The sequence below is a fragment of the Lates calcarifer genome, linkage group LG20, assembly GCF_001640805.2.
Source record: "Lates calcarifer isolate ASB-BC8 linkage group LG20, TLL_Latcal_v3, whole genome shotgun sequence".
NCBI lineage: Eukaryota > Metazoa > Chordata > Actinopteri > Centropomidae > Lates > Lates calcarifer.
Genome location: NC_066852.1, coordinates 18,420,719 through 18,441,115, shown reverse-complemented (window position 1 = coordinate 18,441,115; position 20,397 = coordinate 18,420,719). Strand labels below are relative to the sequence as shown.

The window sequence follows — 20,397 nt, the reverse complement described above, 5'->3', positions numbered from 1 at the left end:
TAAATGCTTGGATAAAATACCAGTGAATTAGCTGCCAACAAGCTGTCTGAGTGCCAGTGCTGACTGTACTCAAGTTGTTTGTATGAATGCCAATCTTCCCCATCTAAGACGACACAGGACAGCAAGCCCTAAGCACAGACTCTGTGAGACATTAACCAGGAAATAAATCAGCAGTCCCTAACAGGATTGGCTGAAATCCTCTCTGACCTCATTCCATCAACTCTTGTGGAACAGACGGAAAAAGAGATTAAAGGAGAAGCCTGAAAAGAGTGAAAGTCATACATGGAACGAAAATGGGAAACTGACTTTCCACCTTTGACTCATGGATGAAAATACTTTATATTTTGATTATGCTAAATTTGTCTCATCTAATTACTGTGGCAGGTAAATCACTTGTGGCCAGTAGTCATAAAACTTGAGTTTGCTACATGTTCACCCATTCACACACACATTCATAAAGTGCCTCTATGACACATATACACTCATATGGGGACAATTTGGCATTCAGTATGTTGCCAAAGGATGCTTCAACATGCAGACTGGAGGAGCCAAGGGATTGAACCACCACAGATTAGTGGACAACCCACTCTCTTGGTGGAAATTATCATAAGTCGCAGCCCTAAATTTTCCGTGAAATATTCCTACACATCAAAGACACAGTACGAAGTATGTGTGTAACATTATTAGAGACATTGTAGACATTGTTAACCTCACTAAAAGTTTTCCCAGGCTCATAGTGGCCACCCTCGCTACTTTATTTGAAACAGGAAGTGCCTAACAAGAACAGGAAGAGGAAGTAGGTTTGCAATTCAGACTGTTTTTCAGTCAGAATAACTGTACCCAAACATGAAATGGGGACATTCTGTTATATTATAGCACAGGAAATATCTCATGTACTGGGGTGTCAAAACATTTATTTGGACTTAACTGTACAATGAACTCATCAACAAAAAAACAAAATACAAACAGAGAACAGTGTGTGATCCCATTTTACTCCTCAGAGTCAGTGAGCACATACACACAGTCTGAATGGCCACCACATGGCAACCTTTAACCTAGCCAAGGACCTGCTATCCACTGAGCAGATACAGAGAAGTCTTCTCGTTGTGTACCCAATGCCATCTGACATTCACCAGCCAGCCTAGCAACCCTGCCCCCTGCTCGCACCTCGCTGCCTTTTATGTGCTGTGGCAGCAGAGAATTTGCTGGAGGTATTGGAGGTATCCAGAAAAATCCAGCTTCAAACAGAATCCGGGAGAAGGAATAAGAAATTGCACGTTGATCTGTCTCTGGACACAGAGTCTAGCCTACTAGTCTGCCTCTGAACATCTCTTTATAACCCTTTCTCTCACCCCCACCCCCCCTTCTCCTTCTCCTTAGAGGCAAAGAAATATGCATTTAAATTAATATTCTTTTGGCTCCGTGAATGAGCCTCAAAGTCATTCCCATCAACACCCAACCCCCAACCAACCCCCACCATCACCAGCGCTGAAACCTCAACCTTTAGCGAGCCAAACCCCACGCAGACCAGGCACCTCTGATCTGTAATCTCCCTTCCCTCTCCTCCCTGCTTCTACCCCCATTAATCCTTCGCTCTCCTGTTTGCTCCTCTCCTGTCAAGATGTTATCAGGTTATCAGGGCAATCCTGTTAATTCGCCAAGTCCTAAGCGTAAAATTTGACTATGTGAGTGCTCATTTCCTAACATGTATCTGTACTCGAGTGAGAGGGTGTCGTTTGTCATTTGGAAACGTGCTGAATTTTGTGTGACCATAGCTACAAGGCAAACTAATGGGGCGAGTGTGTGGCTCAGCACGCATGTGCTCATGCTGCTGTGCGTATGCATGCATGTGTGAGAAAGCTGTCTCTGACACCTGCCGCAACCTCGGGCAAGCTGCTGTGAGGTTAAGAGAGGCCGAGAGCCAAGTCACGACATAACGGTCGGGTAATGTTGCATTAACATTATGATGTTTGATGTTATGTTAATTCTATGGTTAAAAAAGGGACAGTGATGGCAGGGTTCTTGTAATAGTACAAAAACATGTCAGTAGATGTGTGTTACAGAAGGAATATGGAAGATCTTTTCAAAAGAGAAAGTTGTAAATGCATGATGACTGACTTAAATTTTTCCTTCTCATATTACAAAAAAGTTTTTTTGTTTTTTTAGCCTTAGGCGGGTTGGTCTCTGCGTCAAAACACAGGAGGATTAACTCAAATACATATTTTACAAAGGAAAATCCAGCTGTATTCCCTTTGTTCCTCACAGTTTTATATTTCTGAAACACATGCCACAGTATCCTCCTGTGCATTCATACCCATCTACATATTTTTACACTTTTCAAATTTTTCTTCAACTTTTTCTTCAACTGTCTCACCATCTCTGCCAACACACAACACTTCCGAGCTGTCCGAGTACAGAGAGTGTCTGACAACACTGTGCAAAGTTGAGTTTCATGGATCGACTGGAGAAATTAGTGAAACTACAGTAGAGAAGATTATAGCACTTTGCATTGATGGAAATAAAAATGTTACTGGTTGTCTCACTTACACAACTGATTTATTACAGAAGCTAAACCTTACCACTCCCCCCTCTCGCCTTCATTTTGGCTCCCTGTTGGAGATTGAAAGCAGCCTGAAGGCATCATCACACGCTTTATTAGCTACCAACCACACACAGCGTCTCATTTTAGGTTCATTGGCTATTACAGTGTGCACAGACAGCACAGATAAGCGAGTGAGTACGTATTCTGTCCTTGAAGTCTGTTACGGTCTTTTGTTAGTAAAGCCATTACTGCCTCTCTCTCTGCCCTCCCTCCACCCAGTTTCTCTCTCCCTCTCTGTGTCTCTTTCCGTCAGGATGGATCACAGCAGCCTGAGGGATGTGCGGCCGAGTGGCTGCTGCTTGGTGGTTTGTCAGTTCAAGTTCGTCCTCTGAGGCCAGTGTGACACAGAGAGCGTCCGAGATGAACTCATTGCTGAGCTATGTTCTGTTGCTTGCTAGAGTGCCATGAAAGGCGCCATTAAATAAATGTACTATTATTATTATTATCACTATGACGTTGGGAGGTTCAAAACAGATCATGTCAACAAATGAAATGGCACCCTCCTAATGCACTCACACAGAATTTGGTAGAAACAAACTAGAAGGTCACGATCTACAGCTTTTTGTCTTGAGGTAGTGTAGTCATACCCTGCAATTTCTTGTCTTTAGGGGCTGCCACATTAAACTTGACAGCAAAATTAGATTACAATGTAAAAGACTCAATGACAATGACTAGGTAGATGTTTTTGACCATTATTGAAAAAGATTGTGTCTATGTTTGTACAGTGTTTGTTCACAAAAACATTTCTCGCCAAAATAAAAGAAAAAAAATCAAGAGATGATATAAACACTCCCCAGGTCTTACATTCTGTCAGATACTCAAGTACTAAAGAACATTATACAATTGTCCTGTAGCAGTCATGAATATATAATTTAATACATACATAAATATAATTTAATTTAATGGTTCTGTATTTCTGAGCAAATGCTGCTGCAGACCACAAATCACTGTGAGAAACTTCAATTTCACATAGAGCTGATACAGTATGGTAGTATCAGGACTAATAACACTCATGACTTACATGTTATTTACAAATATGTTAATGTGCAAAAGTTCAATACTGAAAACCCTTACTAGTCTGAAGCACAAATTCTGAAGTTATGAGTAAAAGTAAATCGTATTATATAATATTTATACAATTATCTGCATGTAAGTCCGTAAACTACATTAATACAATACATATAGAGGTAGGAATTTGTTATAGTGAAATTGCAAAGATTTACCTCAAATCTAATTCAGCAGAACGAGGATTCAGACTTTTCTAAATGGAAGCTGAAAGGGGGCTACATCTCAGTTTAAGACTTCAAATGTCAGTCTGTGGAATAATATCGGACAGCCTACAAGTAAGACAGAGGACTGGTTTACAGAGAAGCTGGAAGGGGGGATTCCACTCAATTGACCATTTTAGCATGTTATTCGTTTGGTTTAGAACAGTCTAATCAATAGCCACTTAAAGCAACTCCAGTTAGCTGGGATTCAGATGACGAGTCCAACATGTGATGGTCTGTTGACAGTGGATGGGGAAACTAACTTTGTGGGACCTACAGTGTACAGCGAGACAAATGAGCTTTACATTATTGTGGTTTTGGTGTTTCAGTTCTGGGCCAGAAAATTTGCTTTTATCGCCATATGATCCTCTACGGCATTCCTGCGGTCGGCTTTTGATTTTCACCAAACGTCTCTCAATGTGACATCTTGAATTTGGAAGATGAATATTTATTTTTTTGCCAGCTGCATGAGGCAGGAGTGATAGTAAAGGTTTACTGCATTAGTACATTACATTCCCAAATGAAAATCAGCATATGTCATAATATAACAGACTGCAGCATATTAAAATAATTTAATGAGAATGTTTAAATTACGCAGTCTTTAGTGAATGCCAACATAAAATGCCCTATTTATTTACATTCTGTCAGAGCCTTGCCTGGCATGTGCCTTCTTTTTCCTCTTCAAAAAAGAAGCCACAACAAAACAAATCACTTTTGGAAAGATTGTGTCAGGTTATGTAAGGGTCTAAATTTAGAATAGAAAAGAATTTTCTCTGTGCAAACTCCAGAAAGAATGAGAATTTAGTGTCTCTCTGGATGAGGCGAGTCCTCTGTCATCACAATGAGAAACAGACGACTTAATCTAGCTTTCAGCACAAGAGACGGTGAGACCACAATATCTTCAAAATCTTAAATCTGTCAGTTAAAAAAATGAACCATTAATCATCAAATATAGCTGCAAAATACCGCACAGACTGCACATTCTCTTATTCTGCATGCTCACTTTTCTTCCCTACCTGGAAATACTGTCACTAGAATTCACTTACTTCTCTGGAGGGTGTTAAAAAGTCATGCCCAAAATAGTATCAACATAAAATGATCACGATTTGGTTTCAGCACTGTAGTAACAGTAAAATGTTCTCAGTATTCACTTCAAAACACAACCAAAGTCCCAACGTCCCAGCAGAATGTATACTTTGATGTCTTAGTGTTTCTAAAAAGAAACGCACGGAATACATCCAAATGACAACAATAAGAAATTAAAGCAAGATAAATGCGTATATTTATTCAGTGTCTGTTAGTCATCAGGCAGAAAAAAAGCTGAATTACAGCACCATTATGGGACTAAGAGAGAGGCTGCTTATTCAGCTCAATGAGCCATTATCGCTCAGGCAAACACAAACCCGGGGGCAGACTGAGCCAGCTCAGCAGTCAGACTAAACTCATCTATGTATCTGGACCAGTGAGTCTTCTTTGACCTCAATTTTAACTTGCAAGTCAGGAACAGCTTTGCATGCTGCTCAAAGAGAAGAAACTGATGAGATAGACAAACCAGACTGCAGGCAGTAATTCACAAATAGACAGTAAGTTGATCGTCCATCAGTAAGGAGAAGAAATTATGCTTTTCAAATGCAGCTGTTTTTCTTTTAAAGAATTACAGTTTCAGTTCAAGTGCCTCTTCAGAGAAAATGCTAAACAGCTAAAGCTAAAGATGTAAATGCAGAGCCTTATAATATTAAACAAAAGTTGTAATAATGAAAATAAATAAAAGGAGAAACAAAATAGAGAAATAAAATTGTACAGATCAGTTAACAGCCGGTTTAAACTGGTGCATTTTTAACTGAAGTTGATAAGAAAATACAGAAGGAGCTGTGAAGTAGTTTTAGATATTCAGTCACTTTGCTTTATAGACACAGAGTGTCCTTAGATCCTTGTTTGAATAAAAAAACTACTACAAAACTACTACAAAATAAAATGGATCCCTGAACATTTGGACTAAATGGATGCTCTGTGATCGCAGCTTCAAACTACAAGTGAGATGAGTGCAAGATGACCTTGAACGCTGGAGAAACTGCACCACCCCACCCACATCACATGACCCTGGCCTTAAATGGAGCTTGCAGTAAGCGTCATCACACCTCACAAACTCACCACCTCAGCTAACTCTTTGCAGAATCCTCGATCTCCGGCTGGCCTGTGAATGCTGTTTGTGTTTTCTTTATTAAACAAATTCATCCTGAAATGAGTAGGTATAATGACCTTGACAGTCAAAACCTCTGTATATGAGTGAAATGGCTAAACTACAAAACTACTACAAAAACATTATAGTTCTTCCAGAGGAGGGCTCCACCCTCTGTCACCAGTATCAACCATAAGCTAGTCTGTGTTTGCTATCATTTCCCGCAGAGATAGACATACAGTAAATCCCTGCCCCCCCTAAACTCAATCCTCTCCCACCTACACCACCCCTAACCCCCAACCCCAAGGGTTCTAGCATTAATCCTGGCTTGCCCTCCTGACCCCAAGTCCCATCACGCCAGTCTGACCCTGTAGGATGTGATCAGGACCAAAAGGCAGAGTGGGAAGATCAGAAACATTACTACAAATAAAAATAAAGTCCTCAAAACCTGTGGAAGACACAAAAAACCTAAATGAATACACAGAGATACCCCCATCCTACAATAATCTCCAGCCCATGGGCCAGAGCCAGACACCAGGCCAAGCCAATACCACTTTACCCCCAACAATGACACCAGATGTATGAAAACAGCTAGAATAAAGCAAACACGCCCACTGGTTTACCCCCACTAAGCCTAAGTTTTGGCTGGCTTTATATCAAAAGACCCACCCCCCAAGCTACCCTCACATGTGTGTGTGCATGTACAGCGTGCACATTAAATGTGTGAGGGTGTGATAAAGACCAAGACATAGAAAGAAGAGAGAGCAGTAACCTGGGGATTAAATATTCTTAGCATGGGGTTATTTTTGGAGCAGGCGGGACAAAACGGATGGGAGCTGAACGCAGACATGCACACTGTTAAACACACACACGCACGCACACACACAAACTCCCTCGCTCTCCATGCCAGTGGACTGTGGTTTGTTTGGGTTGGCTCTAGGCAGCAATGGAGACAAGTCTTCCCCTCAGCCCACCCCTGCACGTGCTCTGTCTCTTATGCTCACACTGATACAGGGTGAATTTTAAGTATGTGTCTGTCGTACAGTAAAAGCATGCAGCGCACTGCATCAATATGGGGTGAAATAGTGCAATGAGATTATGTATTAAATTATTACACTACATATGTAATGGATTGTGACTGGAGGGCTGCCAGTTCAAATCCCTCAACCAGCTGGGAAAGTCTGGGTGGTGGAAGTTGAACAGTAGCACGTTTCCTTCCCCCAACAAACACCGCCGAAGTGCTCTAGCGCGATAGATGAAAAGTGCTCCAGTTAAAACAGAGTATTGTTGCTAAAGTTATTCAAAGCTGCATTAATATGTTTTTTCTTTCACCACTATGGGGGAAGAAAACCTCTAAAACATGATCCTATGTCAAACATGTATGTGGATAATTGGCTATTAACGCATCCAGCAGACATGGAGCAACATTAGCATTCATTCACAGCTGTGGTTCTGACTACCTGACAAACAATTAGAGTAAAGCTCTGGTTTGGTGTCCACCAACTCTTGTGAAAAATATCGGTCTCTGTCTTTGTCTCTTTGTCTGTGCTAGATGTTTCATTACATTCATCAGCTACTTTCTAGCTTTATCTGCCTGCCATCTGGTGCTGGGCAGGTAGCGTTCATCACGTTTATCCGAGCGTGTCTCATACAGAAGTTCCCTGCTGCTGCAACTAAACCAAAATGATAATTGTGAAGGCTGCAAAACCAAAACAATAGAAGCTAAAGAAGCTAAAAAACATTTGCTGGAGCTGAAGAACTGAGTGAAAGATCTTTTCTTTAAACATTACTGTCTATCCTGGTGACAAAAATGCTGTTTCATTTTGTCAGTGGTACCCAAAAGACATATTCCCTGCAGATAAATAATAAATGGGCTGAAAAAAAATACAGACACCAGGACAGAGTCCTCAATGGCTTGTGTTAAACCGGGGTAAGCACATCTGTACATTACTACCATGAGTTAAGCTGGGTCCATTTCACTGCCTTGTAACCTGAAACCTGACACGTGAAACTTTGCCTTCTTCCACTGACTTTGCATGAAACTGCACCACCTCCAGCTGTTCTCCCTGTCATTCTGAACAGAAAGTAGGATAAGACGGCTGCCTCTAAACAGGACGACCTTACAGTCTCTTTCACCATGAAATTTGTCTTAAATGAGTCTTAAAAAGCACACCTCAGCTGGGGTCACTGCGTTGCCCTCAATAATTCAGTGCATCCGTTCCTTTTTGAGACCATTTTGCATTCTCCACCAGTACAGCTTCACGTACAGTATATCAAAATAACATAAATAAAAAATGTCTGGCTTGGTGTGACCATGCATTTGCCTGTCTGGAAAGACATTTTCTAATATGTGTGTCACAGAATCAGAAAGCAACCAACTCGCTGCTTATAGTTTTCTGAATCACAGCATCACACTAGCAGCTTCAGATTGATGTCCAGTATGATTACTTCACCACAATGGGGGTTTGCTCATGTCTCATTGTTATAAATATAACACAACCACTGGCAAGAGGTATTATAAGGTCTGGCCAGGCAAACGGTCATGCTTGCTGTGGTACAGAATGAAACAATGGGAGTGATGGAGAGAGTTAGAACCTCCTGCACTTCATTTAATACACACTCCTTCACTCATCCTCTACGGCATTTCCAATAATGGCCGAGTCAGGTTTCTCTGCAAGCACTTATCCTATTCTAATAACACAAAACAGAGCAACTTCAGACAGGGAAGCAGGACGAACAAGGCTGCAGGAAAGAAAAAGGGTAACAGCCATTTCCGTGTCAGATTGACAAAAAGGAAATGAAGAGGGGCAGGAAGATGAGAAAAAGGAGGTGAAGGTGGATGACATTAATATGTTTATGATAAAATATGTACAACCACAGCTAAAGGGAAGGAGGATGGGGGAAGCAAGAGAGAGAGAGGAAGCGGAGGAGAAGGGGAATGTAGAATCATCGTTTTGGAAGGTCAGCAGTCTCCTTCAGTACCAGCCTGACAATGAAAGCCTTAAGGACTTACAGTATTCAGCATTCATTCATTACTTGTTTAAAGTATCCTGAGAGCAAATTAAGCTGCGATAAAGAGCCTTTTCAAGGTCAAGAGTGGGAAACTGACATAACATTTTACAAGTTGATGATTACCTTCTTTAACACTATGCATCATTTCCCTTAGCAAAAACATTTATGTGTAAAAAGGAGGGCCGGTGAAGGAAACTAGTCAGGGGTTTTTATAACACAATAACAAGATCCCATGCTGGTAAAGAAGGTAACAAAAGGGCAAAGGGATGTGATATCTCCACCAGTAAAGGACATACAAGATATTGAGGATATAAAGTTGAAGTGATAAGGTTTAAATTCTGGCCAGAAGACTGGCCTCTCAAATTTACTGTTCCCTGAAATGGTGCTAAAACTGAACATCAAGCTCCCTGAGGGTTGTGGTTACACATCATGTTCCTAAAACCCCACAAAAGGTGAGAATTTTTCCACTAATTTCTCACGTATCATTTCTCATCTTGAAACAAACCCTTGATTGTCCTTGAGAGTCATGGAAAGGGGGACCACGAGTTCACCTTTCAATGAAAAGACCACAAAGAGTTACCATCTTGATACCGAGTCTTGTTATTTGCATTCTGAAGCACAAGAGTGAATCAGTTTATTATATGGGTGGTAATTTTTTTACCAATCCTCCTTCATGGAAACAAAACTTATCTTTTTCATGTTAGGGCGCAGAAAAGAAAGCCTTAGCCTCATGGTTCACATAAAAGAGTACAAAGTGAAAAACACCAGGAGCTTGATAAGGAGGAATCCAACAAAGATAAACTGTTTTCGCGTGCTTTGTTCACTCAGCGGGCTGTAAGCACTGACCGCAATCTCACAACTCATCGAGATCAAATCAAGCACATGACCTTTGCCCAAACATACTGTCTTTTCATGAAAATGTGATGCTTGTTTACTCAATACTCCTACTGAATTCCTATTGACTTGAATTCCTGAACTCTGTAGTAACATATGAAAATGAATGGAAGATGCTCTTTGATCCTGGTATATTCAGAAACTTTTACTTAAGTATATGTGGTATATGACTATAATTATACCCCATTACAAGTAAGTCCTGTATTTAAAATGTTACTTAAGCAAAACTATGTATTCTTAGCAAACTGTCCTTAAGGTATCAACAATAAATAGTACTGAATGCCAAAAAATGGCCTTTGTGAGTGTTATACAATTATATTGTGAAATCTAAAACAATGCATCATATTGGCATGACATGGCATTAACAGAACATACCACTCAAGTAAAGTACAAGTACCTCATATTTGTACTTAAATGCAATACTTGAGTAAATGTACTTGGTTACATTCCACCACTGACCTCAGCATAATGTGGCCACGAGACACCAAAACTTGTTTTCTCCTTTGTGCCCACAAAGAAGTGAGCTGCCAAAGCACTGAAACCCTGGAGCTTGAAATAAAGTCCAAGTTGCTTTTCGAACAACAACAAAGAGGGATTGTTCTCCCCTGTATCGAACACAGTATCATCCCTCCTGGACACAACAACCTGTTTTCACCTTACAACCTCCAGACTCACAGTTCCCTGGAAGGAGGACAGCTTTTTGAACTAGTAACACTGGCTCCTCTCCCTTTGCTCTGACTCACTTCAAGTGCTTTGATGTGAAAGGAAAAATAGCTATTTTATCAACAACATGTGTCAGCATGTGTGTGTATGTGTGTGTGAGTGTGGGAGAGTTTGTGTGCGTTGGTGTATTTGTGTACCTTCGCCTGATTTGAGCCACACCTGTCAGGCTAAAATCACCTTACTTCTAGAAGTGTTCTGGTAACACTTCAGGATATCAGAGAGTAAAAATCCTCCTGCTGAATACGACACCTGTTGCAAGTCTGGGCAGCGAGTTCTACAGTGGCCTAAGGTTTCTTGTTAAAGGGTAACAACTCAGGGCCACACCTTTTCTCCACTGCAGGCTGTGAGTTTCTAGTTCATTATCACACACGTCTTGAATTTGGGACTGACAACTCAACACTGCAGGCTGAGGAATGGTAACCTGGAGGTGAAGATTCATTTTACAAGTTTCACAGGGTTAGATGAATCTTCCTGTCTTCCTCTGACAATTCTCCTTCCTGTAGGATGGAAAAAGATTTTTTTTTATTCCCACGGTATCCTATAACTAACTTTGGTCTGTAGCTTCCTGGTTGTATAACTGCATTACAGCATATTTTTCTCCTCAGCCATCATAAAATGCTGCAAACAAAGGCATTCAGGTCTTGTGACACTTTATGAACAGTGACAACACCCAGCTGCCAGGTGTGACACTGAAAATAAGGCTCTTAACCAATAAGAAAAAAGTGCCTTCAATAGGTCGGATCTGAGGAGACAACACACACGAAGACAAGGATATACACACACACAGTGTATGTATGTAACCTTTAACCCTTCCTGGGGGCCTACTGGCAGTCAGATTAAAAAACATCTCAAAACAGAAGACAGAAGAGCTGGGAGGGGAAGTAAGAGGTAAGTAGAGTAGAAAAGAATTTACTGAAGTTCTGCCTCATTCAGATTCTCAGTAAAATGAGTTCAAACTTGTAGCCAGAAACATACAGATGGAAATTTTGTTCTCATTTTTATATAGTGCATTAGGTGCTGATCAACTGTAAAATCCTGCTTCTCTGTGTCTAAGTTTGCAGAAGATCTTCAAGTGAAACACAAACTTGACATTAAACTTGCTGGGGGATGGGGGATGGGGGGGTCAGGTACAGTAACTCACTGCCCTCCGTCTGCTGTTATAACAGCTCCAATTAAACAATTTGTTTCCATAACCACTGGCAGTAAAAGCTGTTTTTTTAAACAGCTGTGGAAAGCACAGCTGTCTCTTTTATGACCCAACAGCAGCGATCAGGTAGCCGAGTTAAAGAACATTCCTCAGAGTTCACTTTCCCTCCTCTCTTCCCGCTCTATCCCCCATGTTTTATGATCGTTAAGAAGGAACCGAAGCTCGATTCAAGAACATTCTTGAATCAAGTTGGTTTTCATTGGATAACAGGTGACATTATCTCATCCTAATGGCAGACTGCTTCATTTCCTCTAAGAATATTAGGACTGAGCTACGTCTGTGAACGCTGTGACTTCAGTGCAGCTGTACACAGTACACACAGTCAGGTGAAACAAGGTGTTGTCAGGATAGAGTTGCAGGTGATCTTGCAAGTCACACACAGATTTTGTTACTCTACAATTACTCATCCATGGAAGTTTTTTTTCCTATCTTGCTTTTATTTATTTAGATTTGAATTGATAATGGAAGGCATTTTTATATCAATATTTACAACTAATTAACATGTTGAAACTATTTGTTTAGCAGATCTGGCATTCAGTTTTTTCCGGGCACTCAACCTTGGCTTCTCTTTAAAGTCCCCCCTCCAGTCAAAATTTGCTTTTCTTATTTCAATTGGATGTTGACCTTCACTATGCAGAGTGAGTTATCTGCAGTGTTTGACATCTGAACACTGCGTTCACATTCATCTGCTAAAGGGGGAACGTTTGTTCACTTTAAATCTGAGTTTAAGACCAACATGATCATTGTCATTGTTCAGTATGCAACTTACATAACTTAAATGTGGAAACTTCTATCAGACATACACTGAAAATGGATTTCAGTGAAACTGGATCAGATGTAATTTCAACCTTTTAACTCAAGTAGTAAAACTTTTGTGGAAAATCATTATTATTAAAACAAGGGTACTTTTATAAGTCTTAAGACAAGTCCATAAAGAATGACAGCCTTGAGTTTGAGGCCTCAGTTGCTACACCCAGGTGACTTAATGATGCTGCAACATTACGTAACTACCACATGCAGCGGAGTAATGCTGCTTGATTGAGGCAAAAGCAACCAAAAGCTACAAATGGGTAGGTATCTCCTCAAAACCAGGCTTGATTTTAGTATTCACCTTATTGTGGCAGAGACACAGGGAAACCCAAAGTTTAGTTAATGTGTAGATGCAATTTGGCCAAAGCAGTTCTGTTCTGTAGAAATTTCACTTTACAAAATTGTCTCAGCATTGTCCTTATAGAGAACTCAATCTGTGGGGCCAAGCTGATATAGAGCATGAGTCATTTGCACATACTGTATGCTTGCACTCACATGCAAAGGTACACCACAGATGTTGCTTACGGTTCTGCAAATAACTTAACTGTAAGTGTCAGGGGAGTATTTCCATCACTGAAGGTGATGTAGTGGCTGTGATGAAGCACAGGGGATTCATATTTAAACACACTGTTGTTTATGTATGAATCCCACTTCCTACTTTACAGTTTCATGTTCTGTTAAATGGTGGAACTGAGTTAGAATAAATTTATTGCTGTAGAGCATTTTTAACTATGCAATGAGAAAACAAACCTGTCTCTTCTGCACTTCCTCTTTCGGTTCCTCTGATGACACATTTTTCTGTATAAACCTGTAAATCTCTAACATGTTGCCTTCTTTTTGTAAATTATATCTACACCCCCGACACACTGTAAATTAAATATGCATTTCACACTATTTGAAAACTGCCTGAGGAGCAACCTATAAACAGGCAATCCTTTACAAGGCAATGGACGTGTGAACATTAACATTTCTGAACAGCTGCAAAAGCAATACTTATATAGAAATAAGGAAATATGTAATCTTGTTAGATCTTTAGGGCCGATAATGGAGGTGGCATACGGGTAAAATAAGTCCCATATTGTCATGAGAGAAAACACAGAGGTAAGTAATACCACAGTCTGCTGAGGGACTGAGTCACTGTATTATTGCCGGGAAGTGTAACTAAATAAGTCCCCGATCTAAAATATTTACCAGCCTCAGTCCAGACTCCAGGTCCAATACCACACATCAAAGATTCAACTAAGCAGATGAAGCAGTGTGGTGACTGTTATCACCTATGTCTGCTGACCACATGGGGTGATACAGTACATATGTGAAGTAGCACTGAAACATTTAATTAACTATTTCATTAAGTGACTGACAAAAATAGATTGTAATGACGACAAATGTGAGGATTTGCTCCTTTTATGCATTTTCTATAATTACAAATGGAATATATTTTTTCTTACATTTTATAGACTAATCAATTAATAAAACAAAATATCCACAGAATAATCGGCACTGAACATAGTCATTAGTTGAAGCTCTAAGCTGAAGCATGATTCCCATGCATAATGATCAAAAACATGTAGCAGCCTACAAAATGTCAGGATGTATTGAGGCTTTTCAAACTGCTTTTGTTTTGTAGTCTTATTCTGAAAAAAGACTCCAGCATTTTGCAACAGATTATCAATTACACAAGAAAGAAGAAAATGTGTTAAACTGTTGCAAAATTCTGAATGTGGGTGTTGGCGCGCCTTCCGTGTTTTTTAAGGACGAATATATACAATTTTGATACAGTACGGTTTTAAAGTCAGTGACTGTGTGTGTCTGTGTGTGTCTGCCTGTGTCTGTGTGTGACAGGCAGTCTGCACTGACAAAAGCAAAGCAACAATAGCACCAGAGCTGGAGCTGAGTCGTGCCCTAATTTTCTTCTCCTCCACGCTACGTCACAGCTAGAGGAAGACCCCCAACCCCCATTGTGCTGTACTGCAGTGGCAACATGCACATGCATGCAGATGCACGCACACGCACACACATGTTCACTGAGTGCACACACACACACACTTTCTCGTGTGCAAAAATGTACTAGTATAGTGAGAAACACGCATATTGTATGATGCCTGTGTACACCCAAAATATTCATAAAATATGCTGTCTGCATTAAAACACACATGCACACACCCATCTCTCCTCTTTGTTCCTATGTGTTGTATGCAGAGGAATGCCTTCAGACAGAGTGACACTCCGCCTTGACTCTCCCGCCCCCCATCCTCGCTTCTTTCCTCCTCCATCGACTTCCTCCTCTACCCCTTCCCCTCCTCTTCTTCTCTCCACAACCTACATTGCTCCGCTCCAAGCTCCTCTATAGGCGGGTAGAAAATAAGGCCATGTCGGCTTTTAAAGCACAATTGTCAAAGACAACAGCACCCCCACCTCCTCTTTCTTTCACACACACTCTTTCTCTTTCTTTTGCCCCTCAGCACATACTCTCCCTTTGCCCTGGACCTTTTAAAAGAGGGTACACTCCCTCTATCTGCCATAATTGAAAATTAGTTATGGTGCCGTGTGCATTTGTGTGTGTGTGTGACCCTCATCTATCAGCACAGTTGACAGTTGAGCCACTGAATGACTGCCATTATCTTTCTTATGACTCACCAACAGCACAGAGGGTGGCCACAGAAAAACAAAGACAGAAGGTAAAGAGGGAAGAAGATTGAGAGAGGGAGAGAGATGCATTGCAACAGTGCAGTGTCCATCACAGGGAATTCCCACTTCTTGACTGGGACATTTACACACAAGCCCTCAGTTTGCCAGCGGCTTGTTTGTGAGGTTGCTAGGGGCAGTTAAAGGTTCAATTTGAAGTCAGAGTAAACGCCTGAAAACGAAGCCATTATCAAGACGACGCTAATGGGTGGGGGGCTGTTTTTAACCAGTAACAGGCCGCACACAATGAAGCACACATGCCTGAACAATGCATGTGCTTTGAGGGTCAAGCCTTTGATATATATACTATACTTTTTAGGCCAGCCAGCCTTTCAGGTTTACCATGTCATTTTCATATGGCGGTAATTCTTCCAGAGTAATTTTAGTTTTGGGCTATGTTTATAAAAGTTTAGGCATCAACTATGTCTCCAACATCTACAGGCAACGTTTTATTGGCTGAATCTGGTCTATTCATCATGACCATTATATAGAGTTAAAACAGTCGTCGAAATTTTTACTGTTCAGCCATTTTTGTCCAAACTAAACCAGAGACAGACTTCCTCTTCAGGCCCTAGCTATCAATAAACCAGGACTATTTTAAACAACTTCAGGGCATCCGGTGGCCTAATGGTTAAGGCATACCACATAACTGCAACGTCCACGGCTCGAATACCGTACCCTTTCTCTCTGCCCTCGTTTTCTGTCTGACTTTAGACTGTCAACTGTCAAATGAAGTCCAAATGCTAAAAAAAATGCAAACAACTTTATGTTCTCATAAATACTCATCAATCAATGATGATGACTGATTTTGACAAATGATATGACATTGCAAACACATCTTTGTCTGTAGTCTCCCTTTTCTTTTTCCTTTGTCTATGTGTATTGGTATCTGTCCGTCTGACATGTTAATGCTCCATCTGGTAGCATTATCTCATCAGCTCATTCAAGGCCAGGATACACACGTTCTCAGTTTGCACATGGTAAACCAGGTCACCAGGCCACACGAATACCTCTTAAGGATTGTATGATATCCATATTTACAACATACACGCACAAATTTGTGTAAAATTACTCATGACAATACAGTCAACACTAACAGGAGACTCTTGACTGACCAGCTGCGCCTGAGCTGTGTCCTCTTGTGTTTCATGCTTCCAAGCCATAAAAATACTATTTAATGGTAGGAAAACAATCTGTATGACAGAATGATATTTTATGCGTTCACTGTAACACCTGTCTACAGATGTGCACAACTGTGAATGACAATGTGATTATTACATGTCTTAATGGCACAGTAAGATGTCTCTCAGACCAAAAAATTCCTAACTCCTGGAAGCATCACTGTGAGTGTCAGACAATGACCTCATTGTGAAAAACTAGTCTATGACAGCTGAGTCCTGGGACTTCAAACTATTAGTAGGTACTGGATATATATAGTTACAGCAGGTGTTTATGATATTCACTTTTTCCAAATGCTTTCTTGTCCAAAAAGTTCAACATATAGCAAATATTCAGGGTTTTACCCAGAATATATTTTTAGGCAAGCTTGAGAAACATCTAAGACATCATAATAAGACTTGAGAGCGATAATATCTCTAGTCTAACCCTATCTATCATACTGATAAAGAATCCAATGAAAGTTTTACGCCAAGTTATGTTATCTGAGCAGACGTGGATGGCAATTTTACACACTGCTTTATGACATCTCTGCAGCGTACAGTATAGTGAGAATGATGATATATAGTGAGGAGTCACATGAGGCGCACTCAGATACTTAGATGAGCATACTGTGCTGAGCCAAGTCACATGGAAATAAATAAATAACTCCACACTTTCAGCTGAAAACATGGAAACATCATGTGTCGGTGTCATATAAACTGTCTAAACATGGTGTCTCATTTCCCTCACAGCAGCAATGAATGCACAGCTCGTAATTAGGGTTTGTTTGGCTGATTGAGCCGTGTCATGTTAGAGGTGGAGCAGAGGACCAAACATTTCTACGCGCTCCATAATAACAAGCTAGATCTGCCCTTAAATGACATCTGGCTAACACACATTGAAAACACACACACAGATCCTTATGCACCTATCTTTGTGGGGACCCAGCATTGATATAATGCATTCCCTAGCCCCTTACCCAAACCTTAACCACCACAACTGAGTGCCTAACCCTAACCCTTGCCCTAATCCTGGCCTAAATCTAATTCTATCCCTAACCTTAAAACCAAGTTTTAACCCTCAAACAGCAATTTAAACTTTGTCTAGCATTTTGGTCTACACAGTGCTGTCAGACACCATAAGTATAGTGGGCTCCTGGTTCTCCTGGACCTCACGAATACAGTAAAACAAGCCCACACACAACACACATCTGTATCTGCATCTGTGTACACTTCTGCAACCTAAGTGTTTCACAAGTCTCACAACTACATATTCAAGGGAGACTGTGGTTTTCAAAGTCTATACTGAAAAAGTTTGTGTGTGTATGTGTGTCTGCATAGATATTTGAATGTGTCAATATGTTTAATCGCTACTTAAACCAGTTTGACACCCACAAACAGGATGGAGCAGCTGTAAGTTTGCAATAGTGTTAATGGCATCTCTGTGTGAAACCTTCTTCAGTTTGAAAAATTACACCAATGTCTTACACTCATTTCAGGGAAGCTTTGAGCAAAAACACAGATGACTTTTTATAATAAACACTGTACTCAAAATCAAAAAAAAAAAAAAAAATGGAAAAAGGCAAGAATGTCACAGATTGCCAGTTCAGATGCAATGGCCAGAATAACACAGTGGAAGGCTGGTCTGCTTACAAAAATACATCAGAATCAATGCCCATCAATGCAAATCTTTATTAATATCATATCTTTATTTATAGCATTTCATTAATAATGATGCATTTTTGTGTAAAATTGCTGATTTGTATTTGTTTCATCTGGTTACTATACATTGCATGATCACAAGTGCAATTTGTGTAATTTACTATGATGTTTTCTGCACTTGGTAACTTTAATTATTTATAGGAACCAACATCAGACACAATGGCGCTGGCTTCACACTGCACCAATCCATAACAAATTTGTACTGTACTATAGGGGCTGGCAATATGAAGTTATGTATGAGCTTGTATAACTGCATATTGATATATAACATAATATTGTATAAATAATATAAACAACTTACAAGGAATTCATCTTCAGCAGAAAATGAATCAGAATATGAAGTTAAATACCTGAGAAATCAACACACTTTATCACATGAAAATGTAAATCCAGTACTGCCAGAAAGCAGCCCTGTTCATTGATTTGCAACATTGCAATGACTGATTACAGAAACAGCTACATTTATGGGTGTACCTAGTATGGGTCTTTACACTGTACTGATAAGCCACAGAGACATAACAGGCTTCAGTAGGTCTACAGTAGCACTGTGTAAGTTGTGAGTAGCATGGCACGTGTGTAGCCATTACAACAAAAACACATGTGAAAGCTGTCAGGGGACTTTGGGAAACCTCCTCCAGCAACAATTACTGACTAACAAAACTATAGGGGCTTCAGAGGACAGGCTCATATCTTCTCAGTGCCTCAAAAAAAAAAAAAAAAGCAGACAAGGTCAAGGTGCGTTGTTAGATACAGTAGACAAGTCTTGCGGTGTAGCTGAACAGAGAATTTCAAAATGTTAGAATTTCAAAACCTCCTGCAACTTCTTGTCATGTGCCAACCAAAGTAAACAATACTGTGAAGTACAGGCATAAAAAGATTAACCAGGAAAATTTGCTGATTTGCTCTTTGCTGGGCAGCGCCCTGCTACAATGGCACAGAACAAGCAAATGACTCCCTCACACTCTCTCTCGCCTCCCGACCTCAGTGAAACGCTCGTGCTGTTTGATTTCTAGATCTCACCAATAGACAAAAGCAGACTTGTCTTTACAGCTAGACATCAGCTGACAGAGCTTTGTGGTGACAGAGGACTGAGCTAGTTTGTTTTTAAAGGTACAGACGAGAACATGCGGGGTGGAAAGTCCAGGTTAACTGGCAGGCCTGTCTGCCCCTGGACTTTCCAGGATTTGTCCTATCTGGATACAATCTGTGTGAATAATACAGCTACCAAAAAGCACAATGCTATCTACAGTATCAGGAGCATGTGTTGCACCGTGCAGACTACACACACATTTAACACACAGAGTTGAGACAGCTGCCAGTTTTATTACTGCAAAAGTAAAAAAAGATTTAGTGTACTTAACATCACAAATTCAATATCTGATCATCTGATTTTTATGCCAAAACAAATGCCATAAAGGGACTTTAAGTTTGATATGATGGAAACACTTTAAACAGCATTTAGACCACCTCACCATAAAATCCGCTGGTGAACACTCTCACATCGGTGCTGATAATAACAAAAAGATATATGTATATGTATATCATAGCTGATATCAAATATCAAGTTGATAACAATATTGAAGATTAGTTCTAACAATAATCAAGGTAATTTCTTTTGACAAGCAATTTCACCACAAGGTCCACTCAGTAGCTGTTTTTGATCATATCGTATAGTCTTCCTCAGCAGATGGAGGTCCAATTAACATTTTTTAAGAAATTCTCATGGAACTATGGAAAGCTGTGATGAAAATAAAGTAAGAATGAATCTCAACTTTAAATCTCTTCTTTTTTGTGGAGAAAGATTGTGCAATACAATCTCCAAGAACCAAACAGCTGGTAAATGGACCTTGTGGTGGAGACTATTTTGCCAACTGGGATATCCTATATTGCATGACAGCCCTATATTTGATATTAACTGCATGAGATAACTGTTAGTTTTGTCTCTATCTTTTTTTTTTTTTTTGGGTGGTGGGGGGGGGGTTAAGTTTAGATGAATTTGGTTGATGTGACACACACACACACACACACATTCTGAACTAGCCTTAAATGATTTATCATTACATTTATATAGGTCACCATCAGGTTTTAGTCATGATTCACGTAGTATAATATAAAATGAATAGCCTTGATTGAGTCAC

At 40.2% G+C, this 20,397-nt stretch overlaps 1 protein-coding gene across 1 annotated transcript in view; it reads right to left on the bottom strand.

The window, feature by feature from the left end:
• Nucleotides 1-20,397, bottom strand: part of LOC108893483 (rho GTPase-activating protein 26) — an 85,628-nt gene that overhangs the window by 63,482 nt on the left and 1,749 nt on the right. The gene's annotated exons all lie outside the window — the stretch shown is intronic.